Here is a 23,097-nt window from a genome sequence, read left to right on the forward strand (position 1 = left end):
GATGATATCTGACTGGGGGAAAAAACCCAAAACGCATCAAACCCAGCTTCTGCAAAATTCTGGGCTGAAATTACCCACACACACATACAGCCATCCACACCTTAGAAACAGTCTTATTTTGTTACGGCGAACTCTGCTGTTGCAGGTTTTTATCAATAAAATAGAAGCAGATGGCTCATGTAGACATGCAAAACCGACGTATCTTCCTTTTTGTTCCCATTGTGGCTGAACGGAGTGAATATGCATCTAGGAGAGGTGGATGTGTTTTGTTCGGAACTGGGATGCAGGTGCCTGGTGCATAATGCATAACTGGGAGGAATGGAAAGTATCTGCCCCCCACCCGGTCCCCATGTCCATCCACACTGACAGAGGGGCCCTGTGGCAGCAGGCTGGGGGGGCTTTGGGGGATTGGAGAGGGTCCCATGTACCACTGTGTATCTGCTTCCCCCTGCACACCTCCTTTCAGCCAGCTCTGTGTGGGGAAGGAGAAGTGCTGGCTATGCCTTTGATGCCTGCTCTTCCCCACTCTGCCATCCAGCACCACCAGGATTTGGGGGAGAAGTCCCTCCCACTCTCTCCATGGTGGTTCCCCAATCACCGGGTTTCTCGTATACACCAATGACATGTTGGCATCTGCACCAGGGCATGCGGGGGTCAATGTCACCATTGTGTCTCCTGTGTGTAGATACCAGCCTTGTTGACATCCTGGGACACTGAGGGATGCCCCCATAGCAGTTAGGCTGGCCACAGGGTGGAAACAGAAGTAAGTGCTCAAGTGATGAGCTGGAGAGCTGAAACTGGGCTGACATGAAGCCAAGCATGAGGGATATGTCTGTATCTGGTGAGTACTTTTGCTTACATCTACCTTTGATCGTGATCTATTTGTGTGAGTGGTTTACTTCTGGCAGGTTGAAGTTGTAGTCCATGCCTACGTTAAGACAGAAAAAGACAGAAGCTAAAAAAACTTTCCAAACTGGTGATTTTGAACTGGGGTTAGTTTGTTCCTCTCAGAATAGCAGTGCCACCTTTGAGGGAGACATGAGAAACCACGATTTCTGCATCCCTGCTGGCATCCACAGGGTTGGCTTTCCAGGACCAGCCCAGAAATAGAGTTTCTTTTTCTGGCAACTGTTGGTAGCTTCAGTCCCTGGAAAGCCCAGGAAAGGCGGCCAGTACGAGACATGTCTGGGGACACAGAAAACCCAGCCCAGAGCCCTTCATCTGAAAGACAGTGGGGAAGTGGGTTATGCTGGGAGGCTAAGAGAAAAACAAGGGATTTTGGGAAAACTCACCCTCCTTGGTGTAAATTGGGGATGAAAAACGTGTTTTGTTGATGTTCATGGGTGACCAGGCTCAGCTGAGAGTGCTTGGGTGGGGCTGCAGGGCAGGCTGGGGGTTTGCTCTGGAGTGGCAGCCAGCAGCTCCCCCAGACACAGAGGAGGATCTACAGAATCAGGCACCATCTGCAAGCTGCTCAGGGGTTTGGGAGCTCAGGTGGGCACTGCTGCCAAGGTGGTGACATGGTCTGAGTCGGTACCAGCACAGAGTTTTTCTGGCTTGATTATTCATAACACTGCTTCACCCCACGCATTTTCTGAAAACCACTTAAACTTCTCCCTGCCCAATCAACCAGCCTCAATCCTCCCACCAACTCACCCTATTCCTCCCGTGTAAACCCAGCACTGAGGGGTGCCAGCAATTGCTCTGGATGACTCGAGCACTGGGGGGGGGACCACACTTGTGTTGCTGTTCCTGCAGCCTCACCATGTCCTTTTGGGAATGTCCCCAGCCTCAGGGCGGGTTTTCTCAGGCTGGTTCCCAGTGCAGGGCTAACCAGCATGGGGTTTGTTTCACCCCTCTGGGCAGACTTGCCTGTGTCCCTGTGCAAGCTCGGCACATGTGATGATGAAGCTGCTGGCATTGAACTCGGGGAGAGAGGGGGTATGTCTTGGTGCCAACACTTGGTTAGCTTGGCCTTAGTGAGGCTGCCCATAAATTTGGGAATAAAAGACTCAGGATTTCTATGTGCTTGGTGGACAACTAGTGCAAGTGCAATGGGCTTAGCAATCCACTTGCTGCTCCTGCTGGGACGGCCCTGCTCAGCATCAGCTCGTGTGGGTCTCGCTGGGCTCCCGGCTCCCGGCTGTGTTATGTTTTATCGCTCTCATTATCCCATTCTTCCTCCAGCTGCATTTTAATTCCTTGCTTAGAATGACTTCGTTCCTTGGCAAAGCACCAAGTAATGTTTTTTTCGTCCCTTTTTTCATCCTAATTTTGACCAGTTGGAAAAGTCACATTTTTAATGTCAGGAAACTAAGTTTTGAATTTCAGCGAAAGAGTGATATCATTTTTCACGAGAGGGTGAAAGCATTCCCACTTCTCAATCAGCTCAGTGGAGGCTAAAGCTGAGCTGTCTGCCATCTGTCTCCTCGCCAGTCTCTCTTCCACCATCATCACTTTTTAACAGGTTGGCCAATTTCAATCACATTTGAGCGAAGGGTAACTGTCTCAAAGGCAGTTTTGCTTCTGCAAATTTTGTCAGCTGGCAGAGGATCGTTTACAGGGAAGCAGAAAGAAGTAGGTTTGATGGCCAAGGGTTGGTCAGCTGGTCCATCATGACAGTGTAAAGCTCCAGACAAGCTTCAGCATGTGCTGACTTTGGTCCTGTCTCTGGTTGAGCTGTGGGTGTCCAAGCGGACACAGTGGAATTTGTTTGGGGGTGGTGGGGAGGATGTAGGGGATAAAGAGCACAAATAAGTAGGAAAATGAACTTCATTAGTTCTGCTCTTCCCCAGCTTGTTTCAGAAGGTTTTTCTAAGTTTTTTTAAAATGTAAGGAGGTAAAAAATAAGTTTTCAAATTTTAAAATACCAACAAATTTTCTTGTACAATGAACTGGGAGATAGAGATAAAAAATAGAGTTCTAGTACTGGAAGAGTTGAAAGAGAAAGAGCTAGTATTTTAAAATGAAATGCAAAGGCTTCATTTTAGATTCAGGCAGAATTAGCCTCCCTAGGCATCCAGTCCCTGTGAGGTTGGCCAACTGTTGGGAGGCATAAACAGGGTCCAGAAACTGGAGCTACTCATCTTCATTTGCTGTGACAAGCCAATGACTGGGAAAGCTTTTGAGAGTCTATGTCTGCTGGAGGCAGCTGAGCATGCCAGGCCAGGGATAAAACCTGGTCCAGGATGTAGCTCCTCACATCTGAAAGTTTTCAGATACAAATGCTGAACATTTTGGGTATATTTTATCTTTTGAAAATAACTTCTGCATGCTGTGTTTAGAAATATGGTACCTGTGTAGGCATATGCTGCCTGAGAGGACTGGTGCTTTTGTACACACATCTTTTGAATGTTTGGTGCTTGAATTCATTACTTTAATTCACCTTTTCTTTAACACTTGACATGGGGAGACAACTGTTTTGAAATGAAGGAACTGATTTTTTTTTAATTTTGTGAGACAGTTAAAGTAAAGTAGATGCTAATGTTCTGGGCTTTTATATTCCCAATTGCTCTAAACCATTTTAAAATATACATATGTTATAACACTGACTATGCCAGGCAATCTTGCTTTTAAAAGACTAAACTAAAAGAAAAAAGCTGCTCTTCTGTTGTCTGCCTGTCTGGGTTTTATCTTATGCAGTACACATTTAAACTCTTATCTTCTCAAATAATATCACTGTCAATAGGGACTTTGATCCCAGTTCACAGGTCTGTTTAATTTCCCTTGCATTGAAACATTGTGCAATTCAGCTGGACAGTGATTCCCAACCAGGCATCCCTGGCAGAGGGGAAAACTCCTCTTCGGACAAGGAGGGGAGGTGATCTCTCATGCTCCCATGGCAGGAGGGAGGGGATGGGATGGTTTGAGATGGAGCATCTGCTGTTCATCTTGGTGGAGATGCCTTTCAGCCAGCAGAGCAATGCTGGTTTACACTGGCAGGGATCTGTTTCCCCGCACTCTCTGCCCCCTGGGAAAGCGGACAAAGAAAAGCAGCTACATCTGGATTGCGGAAGAACTTCTTCCGGGCTGATGAGGAGTTGGAAATACTTCTTGGAGCCAGCTGAGGAAACATAGCTGACCTTTTGGCTGTAAATTATTGCCTGCTAATAAGTCCTGCTTGTGTGCTGAGAGGAGAGGGGAAGATGTATCTTTGCAGCAGAAGTTGTGTTGAATGTTAAAAAAAAAAGACTAATTTTCACAAAGATTGGAGTAAGTGGGGCTGTCGTTCATTCAGCTCTTAGGCACGGAGTAGGTGCTTCTGTGTCTTCCTTTTCTGTCTCTGCTTACAGAAGTGATATTACTGAATTAATTATGACATCTTTGTGAAGAGCTGACGAATCGCTCAAGTCCTCTATTCAGCGGTAGAGAAATGTCAGGTTCATCTCACAGTAAATTTAAAATTACACCAACCTGAACTACTGCTACTGGCAGCATAATAATAAGGTAGGTAATCAAAATCAATTAAATTCCAGTGCCTTCCTATTGTCCTAGAAAATTCAAATTTGAAATTAGTTGGAGTTCATTTGACTTCTCAATAAAAGAAGCAGAGCTTCGGGGATAATTTGAAGTAAGTATATGGCTGTGAGTGATCTTTCCTCAAACTGCAAAGACCAGGAGAGCTGAGTGCATTCACACATTCATGCATGCTGAGTACCAAACACAGCCAGATGCTCAGAGTCAAGGGAGTAACTGGTTTGAGTCTGTGGCATTGACATGTGTTAGCTGGGACTCAGGCCTGCCAAGACTCAGTTTGTTAAAATTTGGATGAGATATTGATCCAGGGGAATGCCAGTCGAAGTGTGCTTCCATTCCTACCATGTAAGAGGGAGGAGGACTAAGGCTGGTGCATGCTCCTCTGCAGGGCCTTCATGGAGACCCTGGAGCAACCAGAGGGAGGGGAAGTCCATGTGTCCCACCAGCAGTGATATGCCAAGTTACAACGTGTGTGGGACACCATTTTACAGATCAGAAGAGCACAGGGGATTGCCCAGGACCTTCAGATGCTGCTAAAATGAATGTTTTCCCATAGCACCTTGCCTTGGTTTAGGCACTGTCTGGGACTTTGAGTCACTTTCAGTAACAAGATGGAACATAACTGCCCAGAGAAGTTGTGGATGCCCCATCCTTGGAAGTGTTCAAGGCCAATTTGGATGGGGCTTTGAACAACCTGGTCTAGTGGGAGGTGTCCCTGCCCATGGTAGGGAGGTTAGAACAAGATGATCTTTAAGGTGCCTTCCAACCCCAACCATTCCACAATTTATGGGCTGGATGGAGTGATGGGGATGGCTGTGGTATTAGCATGAGCCTCTCAGGAGCTACGGTGTCATCCATGCTAGTTGTGTGGAAAAGGACACAACTGGGAAGCACAGAAGAAAATTTATTGTCTAAGAAGATTTCCTCTTGGAGAAAAGTCCTGAGCAAAGCCCAGGCTTGGTGCTGGGACTGATCTAAGACAGTATTGTGCTGGTAACTTCACTGCAGCCATTGGCACCAATCTGGCTTTCCAGAAAAACTCATCTTGTACACCTCCTTTTCAACTTGTACAACTCCTCTGGGAATGTCTCACTTCTTCCAGGGAAGTTCCCTATGCATAGTTGGCTGTACTGTTTTTTAAAAAAGAATTTTTTAAAAAAAATATTTTTCATATTCTTCTATCTGCCAGTATTTTCGGGAAAGGGATTTCCCCTCTGTTCACTTACACATTTCAGATTGTATTTATTCCTTTTAAACTTTTTCTGGGCCTTGCTGGCTGGACCCTCGGTTATGAGGGTAGGCTGAGCCTGATATCCTACCTATTGCCACAAGGATTGTGCTCAGCAGTAAAATCCTGCTGTCTGAGTGAGGCACAGTAGTTGTCCCACCCCACAGTGACCTGCCGTTTTGTTCGGGAGGAGATTTGGGTTGTTTTCCTCTGCAGCTTTTATTCCTGCAGCAATCCAATTTCTGCTCATGGGATTGCAGAGTGCCGTAGTGCCGCTTTGGGATCACGGGTGTATTTGCCAGGGTGAGACCCGGAGCACAGTGGTGGAACATCCCGAAAGCTCAGGGGAAAAAGAGTGTGTGAGGATCTGATGTGGGAATGGAGGAAGAAGGGAGCAATGTAAGTCGGGAGGGAAGAGAAGCGTGACCCAGCGAGAGAGCAGAAGAGCTCGGCTCTCTGCCAGCACTACCAAATTGGACTCACCTCTCCCTCCAGCCTTTCTAGGCACTGACTTGTGTTTTTCCCAGTCTTGCCCTGAAGCAAGCAGAGCTCTCGCCCTCTCAGTGCCGCAACGGGCACTCAGCACCTCCCTGGCTGGCGACCCTCTCCGTGCCTCCTTCAGTCCGCCCCAAAGGGAGGTTTTATGCCCCCCCTTCCCACTCCCTCGGGCTGCTACCCCCCTCCCAGTTTTGGTGTTTCACATCCCCATCCTCTGCCGCGAGTCTCAGGCAGCTCCTCACCGCCTGTCCAGCTCTGAGCCGCGGCATCTGCTCCATCCTCCGGCTCACCCCGCAACCCGGCGGCCCACCCGGCACGGCACGGCACGGCTCGGCTTGGCTCGGCGCAGCACGGAGCATCCCGGTGGCGGGACCTCCCCCTCCCTCCTCCCTCCTTCCCCGTTCCTCCTCCCTCCCCGCGGCCTCGAGTCGCGCCAGTGATGGAGAGAGCGTCACCGTCTCCTAGCAGCGCTCCTAGCAACGCTCCTAGCAACCGGGCAACATCTGCTCCCGCTGGACCAATCCGCGCAGGGAACATCTGGGCACCCACCTCCGCGGGCTGCGGCCGGGAGGTGATGCGCTCCTCAGTGGCTGCAGGGACCCGCAGGAGCTGCCACCACCGCCACCACCGCTACCACCACCTCCACCGCCACCACCTCCTCCAGGAGCAGCGAGGGAAGGACGGAGCAGCCCTCCCTCTGGAGCCGGGGCTCGCTGGGTGAGTGGCGCTGAGCCGGGGGAGAGCAAGTGCGGGGTTGTCCGAGGCAGTGAAGTGGCGCGGGGCTTTGCTGGTGGGATCTGTCCCAGCGGGTTTAGCAGGTGGCTGTTGACGAGGAGTAAGTTTTGTGTTTGTTTGTGAGCTCTCGGCTTTGCTGCATCGTGAAAGAGGGCAGAGAGCTGAGAGGGAGGCTCACGCACGTCCCGCAGTGCTATGGGCTACGGGCAGAGGTGCTGCTGCTCTGCCGGGCTGTAGCGTGCTCCACGAAAGGTCATTTCAATCAGAGTCCTCTTTTTACGGTCAGAGCTGAACTCTGAAAAGTAACCATAGCTCTTCTTTCATTGCCTGTTAATGGTGTCATCTCTGGGATGACACAACTGTCTAAATATAGTTGTCTTATAGCTGCGAGGCATGAATATGCACACATACATGCTCTTTCTTTCTTGTAGGATTTAGACAAGTCTAATTTCATTCATGTGCATAAACAAGCGTGAGTGTCTCTTCACACACATATGAAAGTGCAGAGTTTAGGTAAACTCCCACATATCTGTGATAATTTTTGCCCCAGAGTGGGAGATATTCTTACATGCCAGATACTTCCCCGAGAAGGCATCAGCCTGGAAGCTGCACTGTATGTCAGGCAAACACTGAAACATGCATCCTGCAATAATTCTGTTGAAGAGAAACGGGAATATGACTTTCCCCGGACCTGTATTGCTCTGCAGGCAGTGTGTGTATGATAGGAAATTAATGCTACTACTCAAAATAATGGTGTTGGTTCATAGTAGCCTTTTAGCTGTCCTCCGAGGATGACAAGAATTAATGGAGAAAATAATGTGCCAATTTAAGAGGTGGTCAGGGCAGAATTCATGTTCTAGGTCTGGAAATGTCTGGATATTTAGAGGAGCAAGCTGTATTTTTGCAGCATTTGCTCTGAGAGGATATACCACTGAGGGACTGAAATGTTTTTTCTTAATGTTTTATGATGATGTTTGAAAGGGATTCCAGGAAGCAAGGTCAAAGTTAGAGAATCGGGTGTGACATCAGAACCCTTATTTATTCCTGCTACTAAGCCCTGTGGGGATGCTGAAATCGCACTTTCTTCTCGTGTGGTCCAGCTACTTGCCGTGTTTGTCCTGACTTTGCCACCTGAGCTATGTGTGTTTCTCCTTGATGCACCACCCCAGGTAACCGTTCAGCAGTGCCGTTCTGCCAGAAATGCTCGCTGAGCCCGTGCGAGGGGGAAATCTTACCAGAACTGCTGAGATTATCCCAGAAAGACCCTTTGCAGATTGACTCCGCATCCTCAGGTAACTAACAAGTTTGCAGACTTCAGCTGGTCGAGCTGAGTGAGGGAATTTACTGAGATTAGTGTTGAAAGGGGGTGAACCTGGAATTATTATTTTGTTCTACTGATAAAAGTAGTGGGAGTGTAGGAATCGAGACAGGAATAGTCACTCAGCCATTAAGTCTCGTGCCTTCATGCCCTCATGAGAGCTATTCAGATGCTTGTGCCTTGTACACACGTGTGCCGAGGGAGAATCTGCAATTAGGGAGATCTGCAAAGCAATTAGCCAACTAAAAGGTAGTTTTAAAGTGCAAAGCCAGCAGACAACAGTACGGCTGTGGGTCCCCACCTTTCCGTGAGTCAATGAAAGGGGCTTACTCTGTCTGAGAAAGGGATAAGGCTCGATACGCTGGAAGGACTGCAATCGATTGGCAGTCCGTGTGAAATCCTAGGGCTGGCATGTGTTTTCAATCCACATGTTCATCTGCCTGTGGTCTGGTAGCTTTGCGTTATCAACTGGGAATCCCACAGTGGGACCAGCTGCTTATGCTTCCCCTGAAGAGGGGGAAAAGCTGCAGCAGGAGCGCGCAAATTCAGAGGCAGGTTTCAGCTGAGCACCCCCTAATTGCAAGTGCTCTGAAGGTTAGAGACGGGGAAATTTATCACGGCAGTTTGACAGCAGTCGCAAGGACATGATGATACGTCCTGCCATGTCCAAGTCACATCTCCCGCCAATAAATAAAGGCCAATTTCTGTGTGCTCAGAAGCCTGAGGTTTTCTATTTGTGCATGCAAGAGATGCTCAGAAATGGTTTCCGTCTCAGCCAGCTTTAGCTTGTATATTGATTACCCTCCTTAGGCTGCGATAGGAACCCTGCAGGGCACCGGCACATTTGAGTCACCACCTCCGTGCGCAGCGGCGGCAGGTCTGGCTCGGCCAGCCGGCTCTGTGCTTACCCCCTGCAGATGTCTGCATCAACACCAAATAGTATCGACTCGTACAACCCCTTTCACTGCAGCACTGAGCAGGCAGGGATGAATTTTCTTCCAGAGAAAAGGTAGGGGAGGTGGAGGCACAGGCAGGTGTGGGGATGCTCCCAAGGGCTCACGTACAAGTTCTGGGACAGAGCTGCTGTGCAGACCGGGGCTTCCAGATTCCTCTCCATTGCCTGAGATGAAAAAGCACGAGATTTGGTTGGTTTTTTTTCCTGGCTGTTCAATCATTTATTAAACCCTGTCTTAGCTCCTGTCTCGGCAGGGTTGCAGCCCTGTGGAAATCACCCGGCATTAATTCGTGCCAAAGAGGGGTTCCTGTCACTGGGGCAATGCAGGAGCACAGGGGCCAGATGAAGTAAATCTCTTGCAATTTGCAGTTCAACTGGGAAGTTGCCATGCTATAAATCTATTTCCAACCCAATTTAGATAAGATAACCCTCTGTCCAAACATGCCTAATAACTCTGTGAGTACCACGCCATCGAGCACCATAATTATTCCCTGAGAAACAAATAGGAACGGACATATTCTGCTCTTTTGAAAGTACAATTAAAGCCCCATGCGAAGCTGTGTTTGAGAGCTACAAAGCTCGAGACAGAGGCGCCTATTCCGTCCTCACTGCCGCGCATGGGATTTATATTTCAAACTTCCATTAGCGCTAATGGCAGCTGCAGCCGCCGTGCTCCGATGTGCTGATGTGCCGCGCATGCAGAGCAGGCACGGCACCGGCGGGGTGTAAACACCGGGCAGCGTGAGCAGCAGCGCCTGCCCTGGGGCTCCCGAGCCCTCGGCAGCACTTCCCGCTGTTGCAAATTGCACCGAGTCCTTGGTGAGCAGCAGAGGGCTTGCGGCTGAACGCTGCCGGGACGCTGAATGCGCTTTTCCAAGGTTCGTCCAGCCTGGAAGGACAAAGCCCAGGCTCAGGACTCAGCGCTCCGCTGGTTAGTCTCCCCGCGGGGAAATTTGGCCCCGTGCCTTGACTTGTGGTGTAGCGCTGAGAAAAAACGTAATGTGATTAAGATGTATCTGTCTCTGAGCTTGAGTGAGGCAGAGGCAGTGACTCATACCACCTTGCTGTAGCTGTCAAAACACTTGGCTCGCGAGAATAGCCTTCTACACAAAAAGCACTGATTCAATATGTTTATATTTAAACAAAACACTAAGGGTCTGATTCACTGCGGCATTACTACAGCCTGTAACCCCAGCCAAGCAGCTCCCAGGCACGCACAGACCCAGTGCACGCTGACTTTCAATAAGTGTTAGAGAAAGGCTTGGTCCTTGAGAGCATCCTGCAGGGAGAGGGGCCCCTGGAAGGCTTTAGCATCCGTGCTGGTGTTGAGGGCACAGTGCAAGGCACAGTTCATGCTCTCATTCCCTGCACCTGCAGACAGGTGTGTGGGCATCACCAGCAGCCACAAAACATGATGGTGACAATGAGATTGGTGGTGGGATGGTAGCTACACTGAGCACAAAAGCAGACCTCAAACTTCTGTGGAGCAGCCCTGGGATGGGACTTGTTTGCCTTCAGCTCACTTTCTCACCCTAAAGCTGCAGGTGTGCAGGCAGCACCCCTTCCCTCCTGGAGAGAGGAAGGGAGCAGCTGAGCTGGTGTGGGGAATTGAGTGCTCCAGGCACTGCAGATTTGGAACTGCTGGAATTTGCTAACAGCTGGTGTGTTGTCAAGCAGCTTGAGGGTACTTTGCTCCTAGAGTGTAGTCTTTCATTTAAAAGGGGGAATACATTTAAAGGCGAATTTACAGCCTAGAGATGCTCTTGGTGTTTGCTTGGTCGTTGTTTCCCTTCCCTGCTCCTAAACCAAGTTGTGAGGAGGTTGTTACAACTCTGCTGCTTTAGCTTATGTAAGATCTTTAGGAGTTTAAATACAGTCAACCACTTTGCACCCAGTGGGTACATCCCAGGCTGGTGCTGAACATAACCCCACAAAAGGGGTGCCAGCTGGATGCTCAATGAACTCACTGCCAGGATGGTCATATATATCCCTCAGCAAAATACAATTTTTCTGTCTGCTCCTGCCAGCCAGCAACAGTCCCCATCCTGTGGCATGTGCTTAAACACAGCCTTCCCTCACTCTCTCTCCCTCCCAGGGTCAGGGTGCCAGTGCTCCTTCCTTTGTCCCTGTTCTCTGCTCTTTGCTGGTATCTATAGGACCACCTGTGCTCAGGGGATGTTGAGTTTCACACTGTCACCCTCCATTCTCTAGGGCAGGGAGAGAAATTCCTGTGGCATGGAGCAGCAAAGTAGAGGTTTGTACGGAGCTAGCGGAGCTGCGGAACTGAGCAACAGTGCTCTGTGCACTGTGATTGTCTGTGCTGCCCCTGCACTCAGGCTGATTTTCTGTTTATGCTTCACACAGGCAGTACTAGGGCCACACTCCCAGCTTTTTCCCTGAGAAGCTCTAGGGAGCAAGTTAGAGCACTTAAAGTCTTGGTTTGAGGGAAAGGATGGGTCCATGGTTGACTCATCTACCTGTGTGCTGGGTTTGGCTCCATTCCCAGCCCTGACAGCCTGGGTGGCTACAGGACTGTCACTTCATCTGTCTGTACCTTTGTCTGTCTCGGAGAAGTGTGAGGAAAACTGTAGAATTCTCCCATCCCATGGCACTGGGAGATAAACGCATTTGTTGTTGTGCTCAGATAAGACAGCAGTGGGGTTTCCACCTAAGGGAACCTAATATCAGCGTAATTAAATGTCCAGGCTGTCAGGGCTCTGGTGCAACTCAAATACTGGAATAAAACCTGCAAGCAGTGAAGGTTGCTGCATATGAATTTAAACCAGTGTTTGCAGCTGCTCAATGCCAATGGAGTGGTGAAGACCACAACTGTGCCCTTGCCCTGGAGAGCTGAGGTGGATGCAGGGAGCATCCCTGGTGTATGTGGTTGTGCAGGGTGATGAGAATGTAGTGTTGTTCCACTGCAAGAGCGATAGTCCATCACCCAGAGAAATGCTACTGTTTTGTTCAATCCATGTTGGGATGGGTTCCAGAGCAGGGCTGAGGGGTCTCCACTCCAAATGGGCTGTTAATCCACCAGTCAGGAGTTTTCTGTAAAGATTTGTAACATACTTTATGAGAAACCTCCCTCCTCATGGACTTGAAATTCAGTGAGAAAGCACAAGAAGAGTCTCGTGTGAGGGAATTTCTTCTTCAGCCCCTTCTTGTGGGTTTTTGATGTAGAGGAAGGAAGAGCACATTGATCCTTCCTGCTAGTGAAGGAGAGGTTCTGTCAGTCCTTGAAATGGTTGTGTGGGTATCTTATTACTCCCACCTGCAGCTATGACTCAAGGAGTCCTTCATACCCCATGGTAGGATCCTTCTAATGATGTGAGGTCTGTGTTCTAGCTGTGCAATATCCTTTGGCTTTTCTGCTGTGACAGGGAAGCTGTCCAGAACCAAATCCTTTGTTTTCTCAGAAAAGTTTCAAATGCTGTAATAAAGAGATCTCAATTTGGGGAAGAAAACATTTCCTGTAGGACCTGACTTTGAGTTATTCTATGAAGCGGGTCTGGATACTTTCCCTGAATTGACTTTAGATATCAACATAATAAGTTTTAAAAAATGGTACATTTAAAAGTAAACAACACAATTTTCTTATAAAAGAGAGACTGTGGGAATTGATGCCTCTCGCAAGTGCACGTGCCCCCTCTTATTTTCTGGTCAATAGCAAAGCAAAGACCAATCCTGGCTCTCACAGGGACCCAGTGTTCACCAGACAGTACCACCGGAGTTATGGACTTCATTAAGATGCTGAATTAACAGCATGACACATTTCCATAGAGATGAGAGAGCTCAGAACGGCCAGCCAGGCCTGCCTGCAGGAGTACAGGGTGCCCTAGTCCTCTGCAGGCCTCTGCTGTGAGGAACCAGACCTCCACTGGGATCTTTTCACTGGACAAAAGAAAAGCCCAGTAGGTCCTTCTCTTAGTCCAAAGGTTGAGTCTTCATCCTCTGTGCCCTGAAAAACTGAAGCAATACAGAGAACAAACCAACTCCATCACCCTCCCACTGAACTGAGGCTCTGCTGCTTCTCTGAGACGATACCACCATCTAGTGAATATGCTCTGTATTGGTTTTCCAGGGAAGCCACGGAGCTTCTGTGCATGGTGTGTGGAAATCAAAACCCATCCCTTGGCCTGCACACCCCACAGCATGGGACACGGTCCTGTCCTGCAGACGGATGGTCCCATCCCAGTCACTCCTTATGGTGACCTTCCCGCCTTGGGCATCTCTCGCCTGCTCCGTGATGCTCTGGCTGGCCAGGACAGCCCACTCGGCCTGTGCCTGGTGCTGTGGTGGTCAGTCCAGAGAGGGGCTTGCTGTGCTGATAAGCCTCAGGGTGGGTGTTTCGGAAATGCCTTCACATTTGCCAGCCTCTCAGTTGTTTTTCCAGTGTGTTGAAGACTGCAGGTCGAGGCTGAGTGTCGCCCTGGCTGCATCCCCCCTCCGGACCCCTCCTTCCCCTACACACCCCAGACTGTGACGTTACAGCCACCAGGGCAGCAAGCAGTACTGACCTTCTTTTTCTTCTTCTTTTGTGCAGAGCTGGTCTGATCAGGGCCTACCAAAGACATTAACGACGTCGAAAGTAGCCTACTTTAAGAGAAAATATGCAGAAGAAGAACATTTACATCAAGATTACCATGAGTATTGTCCAAAAGTGAGTATCTCTCTGATTCCAGACCCCATCCTCCCCCAGTTTCACTCCTTGCTGCTAAAGACCCATTCACTTGCTCTTTACTCCCCAGCACTTGATATTACCAGAGGACCGGACTTGTATCCTAAAACTATCCCTCCAGAAACTCCGCTTCCTGGACGACCCCGAAGCCTATCTCCGTAGGTCTGTATTAATTAACAATCTGTTGAGGAAGATTCACCTAGAGACAGAGAGGGAGAGCTATGAATACTTTAAGGAGGCTCCGTGCTATAGGACTGCTTACTCTGACGCACGAAAACGGCTGAAGTTTATGGTGCAGGAGTGCTGTTCCCAGTCGCTCTATTATGAAGAGCTGCACTCGTATCGCATCGTGCCTTACTCTGCAGAGAACGCCGTTTACGGAATGGGCTACACGGGCAGCCACCTGGAGCAAAATTCTCAGTTGCTTATTTATAAAATGAATTAAAAGTAGCTGTTAGACCCACTGATGTTTGTTTCTGAATGCTTGAACTGCTTACTGAGGTGTTAAGGTGAGGTACTAATTGCAGATCAAAGGCGGATGCGTTGGGAGCTGAGTGGAAGGTACTTTGGATAATGCTCTGCAGCCCCCGCTGTTAAACCCCCCGGTTGTGAAGTACCTTGCTGTACACAGAGAGCTGGTGCAATACGGAGGTCCTTACCCGCAGAGACTGCGTGCAGCACGCTTTGTAGAAACAAAGCTGCATTTTTAAGTTCCCTGTGTGTAGATACAGATGTTCCAAATCACTTTTACAGTTAAATTATGCCATCCCTGGTGAAAGGGGAACTGCCCAAAGCTGTGGAGTAGTCTAACAGTGAGGAGTAAAACACAAGTTATCTACTGTAAAGATACAGATAGAAAGTTTGTTTGAGAAATGCTTTGACCATGAAGGAGTCAGTGCCAAAGGAATCAGCCTTTAGTTTAGGATTTTCAGAGACTGAACTCACTTGCTACTTACAAGACACTCTATACTGAGATTTGCAAGGGTTTGTGGGTTGGGTTTTTTTAAAATAATTGCATCACCTTTTACTTATATTATCTCTTAGCTGGTATCTACTTTGCTATTTTAATAAGAACCAGAATGACTCACAGGAAAGATTGTTTCTTCAGCCCATCATTGGTGTTCCCTTAACTTCATTTGCCTCTTTCCCTAGCTGTTTCCCTGATACTTCTTTGCATGCTAATTTGCTGTTTGGCCCGAGGTTCACACTGGTGCTAGGGAATAGACAGCAATTTCTTTTTATGTGGAATATAAAAGGCAGAAAAGCAATGATAACCCTCGTAGATAGAGAATGAATGTATCTGACAGATGCTGATAAGACCTCAGAGGTTCTGATGAAACTGCTCAGCATTAGTAATAATGTTTCAGGTTAAGTGAAATGTCTAATTTCAATCTGGGAATTAACTTTAGAAGATGTAAATATATATTTCACAAGCTACGACATGCGAGATGTTCAGCAAATGGAATGACTACAAGTGGAAAGTTTTATAGCTGCCAAAGCTACGTCATGAAAATACCAAAGAGTAACATAAGGGAAAAGATGATGCTCCAGCAATGGGGTCAAAAGCAAAGATTGCACTATAATCTGGGGAAATGTGATTAATGAGCCTGTAAATTAGCTGTTAGCGATACACCTGCAGTTCACCCACGGGTGACCTGCATCCCAGAATTGCTGAACAAATATACAAGATGATTCAAAGCCTGACAAAGTCCTGCAGGTCTGTTGGCTTACGGCAAAGAAACTGGCTTTGCCTCGCTGGCTATCACCACTTTAAAGCTTTAAAGCAAAGTAAATAATAGCGCACACTCAGCTGGAGGCAGATATACATATATATATATATATATATAAAAGAAACTAATTTTTTTTATTATTATTTTGAAAGGCTTTGCTCGTGCAGATGTGGCTGATGCTATTTCTGAAGCATTATACAGTATGAACAAATACCATGGCTTGCCAGGAACGTGCTTTGTGTCAGATTCCTCCTGTCACCCTGCTTAGAGCATCCTAGTTGTGTGAGTTGCACATATCATCACAGCTCTCAGGCACGTGTTAGTGCAGGAGAAAAGGCAGGAAGGCAAAAGCAAGAGGTGTGAAGAACAAAGTCAACTCTGATATCAGTGGTTAGAAGCCGGTAGAGGTATAAGAGATAGAAGAAAGCAGTAAAATCCGGATTTTTTTTTTTTTAAATAATAATTAAAAAAAGGCAGCAGTGCAATTCAAAATAAGGATAACCTGCAAACTGGAGAACATAAACAGCACAGATATTGTGGGAAGGCTGGAAAAACAGGGCTGTGCTGTTTGGGAGGTGCTGTTAGTCATGATGAATGTTCAGGTTTTAGTTTTTATTTTGAGACAAGGCATATTTGCTTGTCTTGTACAAGAGGGTATCTTTAAATCCTTGGTCAGTGCAATTCACCATCAGAGGTGCCTGGCTGTGTGTGGTTGATTCCTGCCGCCCCTGGGCTTGCAGCAGCCCCAGATCATGTGAATGGTTAAGCTTTCATTTGGTGTGCTTTGAGAAATCTCCAGTTGAAGGCAGCCGTGCCCACCTCAACAGGGGACTGAGAGAGGCTGGGCTAATGATCAGGTGTGTGGAGCAGCCCCAGTACCACCAGTAGGAGCTGGCAGAGAAGCCCATCTGCTGCGTGGGCTGTGGGCTGGCGAGAGGAAGGCTGTTGTGAGAGCTGCCATTATCCCCCAGGGAGATCTCTGGCCTCTGGGGGCACCTCACACGCCTCGTGCTGCCTTTAGGGCTGGGATGGTGGCAGAGGAAAATTGCTCCTGTCTTCTGATTTTTCAAACCATGTAATTTTCCACTCCGAATTGATCCGATTTATGCATTTTTTTTCTCCTTATGTCCATTTCACTTGAACTCATGATGATTTAGCAGTTACATGAAATGCTAAAATGCTTCTTTTCTCTCACTGACTGACTTTATTATATTTGTAGGATGGTTCTGGCTTGAATAAACAAAACTTTTAATTAAAATTAGTAATGTTTCAGTGAAATGAAAAAAGCTCAGTAGGATCAAAGTCTTTAACCTCACTTGGAAAACAAACACTGGCCCTGTCAGATTCATCTTTGAAAAGGTTCTTTGCCTGCTGGAAGAGGCAGATACTTTCTTGCCTATTGAAAGCTTCTTTGATGAGGTGTTAAAATAACTGAACACACACAATAGACAAAAAATCTGCATCGGATCACAAAACTCCTAGGACAAAGGATGATATTTTACTCTTGTTTCTCTCATGTGTTGTTTTCTTGAACAAAAAATATTGTTCGATTTCTTAACTTTTACTTGCTCTTGGAGCTGTTCAAATGGATTATTTCTTTCTAGAGAACAAATTGGTTTTGTTTGGTTGACTTATTGATATTAAATTGAGTCAAAGGTCCCCAATTCTAAATGGTTTTAGTCTACTTTAGTTTTTACTGCCTTCCACTTTGCCCAGTGATTGGTCCTGTTGAAAAGTGGATTTGAAAGATTCTACTTTAGTGCTTAAAAAACATAGTTTATGGGGTGATAAAGAAGTACAGAGGTGCAATAACATTGCAGGTGACTCCCAAAATATTTAATTGTACAGCTTTTGAACTGTATACTGATTTTAACATTTAGTTACCAAGTTACTGGGTACCAGCACTTTAATACAGCTACATACAGTGATTTTTCTTTATGGGGTATGTAGCTACAATTCAGCTCTTCTGGCTTCTGATGTGTGAATCTGTCTGTAGGTGGTCAACTTTCAGTGAGATATATATATATATATATGTTCTATTATGACTGCATTAGGAACTCCTACATATGGGCTATGTTTGCACTGGATGTAAAGAAAGTCCTTCCTTCCCTTTGACTCAGTTGCCTTGGAGATAGAATATTCATCGGAGAGAATATAAATGAGCTGGGTGACAAGGACAGACTTGGTGATGAGAGCTGATCATTTAGAAAATGACTGGCTTAGGACGATTCATTTTCACCTTGGAATAGCAGCACACTGGGCTGTAATTAGTGTTTCTGTGAGTTTTCTTTGTGTTGCTTTTCCCTACCTGACTGGACATGTTGATTGATAGTGGGGTGGCTCCGTGGCAGGCACAGTGTGGGTGTCATGTCTCTGCCTGTACAACCCAGTGATGAACCCCAATATATTGCTTGAGCAACCTGGTCTAGTGGAAGGTGTCCCTGCCTACGGTAGGGGTGTTGGAACTGGATGGTCTTTAAGGTCTCTTCCAACCCAAACCATTCCATGATTCTATGATTCCATGATATTAGGGCCCTGATCCTGTAAATGCTTCAGTTTTCATCCAGTGTCCTTGCACAGACCCTCTTGCCTAAGCCCAAGAGGCTCCTCGTGTGCTTGATGCTCAGCATGTCTATGAGCCTGAGCAGGGCTGGGGCTGCTGGTTCTCCTCAATTGCCTCATTATCAGTGAAAGTGATTATTGAGCTGCCGCTTGAGTTCTTGACTACATTTATATTGCACTGTAAATTGAACTTTTGTTTTCAATGAATGTGTTGAGTATATGGACTATTGTGCCTTAAAGTCCCATCCTCATGCGAGCCTTTGTAAATGTTCTGTAAATCTGCAAACCGCCTATCGCTGATGACTCTGTGCACTCTATACAGATCTGATTTGGTACTTGGCAGGACCTTGGGAAACCCAACCCTGACCTCAGTTTGCCGTGAACACAGAGGGGATATGCCAATTCCCTCTCCTCTTCTTTTTTTTTTTTTTTTCTTTCAGATTGCTTTCCTCTTCGCTGTTCATGAAATTCTGTTTTTCTGGTTTCTGTCATAGCTGGGTTCTGGGTCACCTACAGCACCAGGAGCCGCTTGCAGGAACTCAGAAATTTGTAAAAAAAAGTTGTCTCCAGCTTTTAAATGCCACCTGTGGGCGTGCTCTCAGGAGGGAATCACAGCTGCATATAACAACTGTGGCAGGTGTTGTCAAGTATATCATCATATATTTGACATGATTAACAGAGCAGAAAAGGGAACACCTATTTCTATTGAAACGCATGAGCCTGCATAATGTTAAATACATGGTGATTATGCACCAAGTAATTGGAATAACACCTACTGGTTCTGTAACAAAAAACAGCTTTTTAATGTTTAAAATTACCTGGGACCTGATTGAAGGTTTTTATGAAATTGTTTTCTAAAGTGAATAGTAGAAAAATGTATATGTATTTTAAATATACGTATGATGTGCATGTTATTAATAAAGATCTATTTCTATTGAACAAGATGGACTCTTGTTGAATGTATGTTGTTTGGTTTAGAAGTTAACATGTAATGTTACTAAAGAAAGGTTTCTAACACCATTAATCCCCTGAAAAACTCATAAGCTGCAGATTCTTTGAGGGTGAATCTGGGGCTACTCCTTTGGATGCTCTGCAAACTCTGGCAATCACTTGTCCTGTCCTGATCCCACTGTCTGCATCCCAACTTGCCTATGGGTTTACAAAGCCCTTCCTCTTTTCCTTGTTTATTTATTTAATTTAAAAATCTGCAAGAAACCATTTTTCTAATGATATTCTGCAGGGCATCTTTCAGATGCTGTCAGAGGGTGAAAGAAAAACATAGTTAGCTATCAAAGCAGTTCAGGAAAATGGTATTTTTATTAAAAATCCTGAATATAATGGAAAGATCACCATCTTCCTCCTCCTCAGGGATTTTCTTTAGAGTTGTTTTCTTGAAGAAGCTGAAATGAAACACTGAAAATATTAAAGAGATACTGAAAAGGAGAAATATTTACAAAAGGAACTTTCCCCTGTGGGCAGGAGCCTCTTGAAGCAATCACAGGGAGACATTTTCCAGGGCCAAGTAAGTGCTTTAGCTCCCATCTCCAGCCAGGACTTGGGTACCACTTGGGGCTGCAGGTCCAAGTTTTTTAAGGACAAAGCTTTGCAACCAGGTGCCATAGGCACAGCAGTACACCAGTCACCTCCCATGATGGTGTTGCATTAGGAGACAACAGCTGGGTGTTGTCAACCTGAGGACAGCTCTGAAATCACTGATCCTGAGTCCCCTACATACCTCATCTGAATGTAGTGTTACCAGGATTAGCAGCCACCACCCAAATCCTGAGATGTTTCCTGTCTCTGAACTGCTCTTCTTTTAAACCAAAGAGCTGCATCTAGACCTTGGCATGGGGATGTATATGACTTAGAGGAATGGACTTCTTGCTCCATGCCAACAGGTTTAGCCTGTTTTCTCCCCATATTGTGTGTTAATGACCAAGAGTCTCTGGAGTGACATATCCCTGTCACAGAGAAATATATTCAAATGGGCAAAATTCCTCCTAGATCCTGGGTGGGAGCAGCCACCTCTGAGGATTCACCACACTGGTAGGAGATACTGGGCCTTGCTTGGTTCAACCACGGAAAGAACTGCTTTAGTGTGGAAATAAAAGACAGTGGAGCAGCTTCACACCTCCCAGCACAGACATACCATGTTGTCCAACACATGCAAATACTTTCCCATTGTGGGTATTTTCAAAGTCCTTTCCCACCGTGGGTATTTTCGAAGTCCTTTCCCACCATGGGTATTTTCAAAGTCCTAGGAATCATCCTGCTACAAGGCAAATTCAGCTGCAGACTGAAGGTGGGGTGTTCTATGCCAATTATTCTGCTGCTAAAGGAGGTGGTGCTCAGACCACCACGGGCTTGCTTTGCTCTCAGCTGTATTTTCTTATTTAGCTCTTTACAGCCATTTGCAGCCACTTTGAACAGAAGCGGCTTTTGGGCTGTCCTGCCTCGGCACTGCCAGCCCAGACTCATGGAACAGCTGACACAGGACCCAGAGAACCCATCTGAGAGCTGTAACTCACCATTACATCCCACACTCCGTGCATGTCAGGGCTTAATTAATTCAGGCCCTAAGCTAAGTAGTGCCGACAGTCAAACTAGGCGATGCTTTGAGGTCCTGACTGCAGAGTGCTGCAAAGCCCTGCAGCATCCCAGCTCTCCTAGTCCTGCTGGGAGTCCTGCTCTGCCTTGCTGATGTGCCATTGATGGGAAACTATCCCCACTTGGGCTGAGTGGTGCCAAATTGTAGCTCTTACTGGTGGAAGGTGGCTTTTCCTGACACAAACTTAGTGGAAATTGTTGCCAATCTGCTGCAAGGAGGTTTGTGTGTAACATCTGCTGTCAGGGTAGAGGAAGAATGGCTGGAAAGGGAAAGGTCTTTCTCCCTGTAAGGTGCCAGAATCCTCTGATCATAGTGGGGAACTGTTATTGCTCTCCCATGTTGTCCTTTGAAGCTCAGGACCATGCAGACATTTCAGGTCCTGCATGGCCAGTTCTAGAGGGTGATGCCCCACCACAACTGCAGCCTTTGGTTCATGGAATCAGAGTGCTGTTCCTGATGATCCCAATGAGTTGGGTCCTTTTTTACAGCATTAATGTAAATAGCTATTTTTCTGCAAAATTTTGAGTCTAAGGCCAGTGGGCATCTTGGTACCCTTTGGGGGCACAGGTCCATATGCAGATAGATGAGGTGAAGACGTGTCTGCTCTGGAGGAGAACCAGAGACTGTCTCTGGTTGCTACATAGACAGGTGGGCTGCAGAATGGAAAGGCTGTTGTGGCACCACTTGAATTAAAACAAAAAAAGCTGTGCTGGAAGAGGTGGAAGGTCTCAGCAGCCTTGCACTTGCTACCAAGGAGTTACTCTCCTCCTGGAATTGTTTTACCTTTTGTGTCTTGGGAAATGGGTCTGAGTGAAGCAGTGACCAGGGGCTGATGGACCAGCTCAACGGTGTCTGCTCTAGTTCCACTTGAGATAAAAAAATCAGTGCTGTGAGCGTTGGGAGGGAGACTTGCCACAAGGCTGAAAAAGCTCACATGCATCTTGCATTTGCAGTTCTCAAGGCTGGGATCACCTGGAAAGTGAGGGCAAGCTGCGGCTAACAAGGGGCAATAGCAAGTCAAATGCTGATACCCCTGGTGACTGAGTCAACCCTGCAGCACATCTTGTCCTTCCTACTCCTCCCGAGGGGTGCAGGGCAGGCTTTGTGCCTGAAGATGGCACTGCTGTATTGAAGGATTTCAGGAAAATTGCTGTGATGGAGCTGCACGTAAAACCAGAGCTGCTGAGGCGAGCTCAGGGATGGGTGCAGCGGTCGGCGCTGTCTGGGTCTGAACTCGAAGGACCCCGTTTCCCATGACAGCAGCCCCAAACCAAGGCTCTCTCTGTACCTGTTTGAAATATTTTGAGTTTTTCCTTAGCGTTCCTAGCATTTGTCCCCTGACAGCGTCCAAATCTTGCTAGTTTGGTGTAAACTCTCTCCTCTGCTCTCTTAAGAAGTTGTAGGGTGTGTATTGGTTGCTGAGTTCTACAGAGGTCTGATGGGAGCATGACAAAATGCAGGGAGCTGCTCTGAGTTATTCATGAGGGATGATTCCCTTCTTGTCCTGGTGGTAAGAAGGCGGATGGGAGTGTGACCCAGGCTCTGCCCAGGTGCTCATTTCAAGTAAAACAGGGGTGGTCAGAGCCACAAGGTGTAAACGAAGCTGTCTTTTCTATGCTCATGTCCTGCTCCCTCTCTCCTTCTCTTCTTGAACAATTTGATGTAGCAGCAAATAATCCCTGTGTTGTGCAGGTAAGAATTAGACCATAGAGTGACGAAATGATGACCCCCACTGGCCCCTGGATGCCCAAGGTGTCCCAGATCTATTGTCTGACCATCAACACTGGCTCTGTTTCATTGCAAAGGTGATGGGAGACTGATTGCAATCAGGTTGAAGTGGCAGTGATGTCTTCTAGGGATCGTAAACATGAAGTAGCCTAAAGGCAGCATCCAACCTGAGCTTGGTGGTTTGGGCATTACCTGCATGCCAAGAGACCAAGCAGGCAGGGTTGGGACTGAATTAGGATGGAAGGGTGTCCTGATGCACACCCTGCAATTGGTTTGAAGGGCTCCTGGGCAGAAGGACACCATCCCGGGTCAGATGTGGGTGAAAATGGAGAAGCCTTGCTCCTCTTAAAGCTTTCTGTGCCTCAGCTTTGTGCTGAGGTCTGCCTGTCCTCAGCCCCTGAGCCGCAGTCCTTGTGGGATGGAGCCCACTTGCCCACTCGGGGTGGGTCTGGATTTACTGTTTTCTGTACACTGGCACCCCCAAACGGCAGCAAGAGAGAGAAGCAGCAGCATTCTTTGCCCATTACTATGACTGCCTCTATGCACACACAATAAAAATTCATAGCTGTTTGTCTTTA

General features: G+C 47.2%; 1 long non-coding RNA gene across 1 annotated transcript; it reads left to right on the forward strand.

Moving 5' to 3' along the window:
• The first annotated feature begins 6,708 nt into the window (after nucleotides 1-6,708).
• On the forward strand, nucleotides 6,709-19,122 carry LOC108493824. The gene is made up of 4 exons (XR_001873613.1): nucleotides 6,709-6,919; nucleotides 8,107-8,229; nucleotides 13,757-13,873; nucleotides 13,962-19,122. It is a non-coding gene; the product is annotated as an uncharacterized LOC108493824 (long non-coding RNA).
• The last annotated feature ends 3,975 nt before the right edge of the window (nucleotides 19,123-23,097 follow it).

This window comes from Lepidothrix coronata, unplaced genomic scaffold, assembly GCF_001604755.1.
Source record: "Lepidothrix coronata isolate B3197 unplaced genomic scaffold, Lepidothrix_coronata-1.0 Scaffold19, whole genome shotgun sequence".
In the NCBI taxonomy this organism is placed as follows: Eukaryota; Metazoa; Chordata; class Aves; order Passeriformes; family Pipridae; genus Lepidothrix; species Lepidothrix coronata.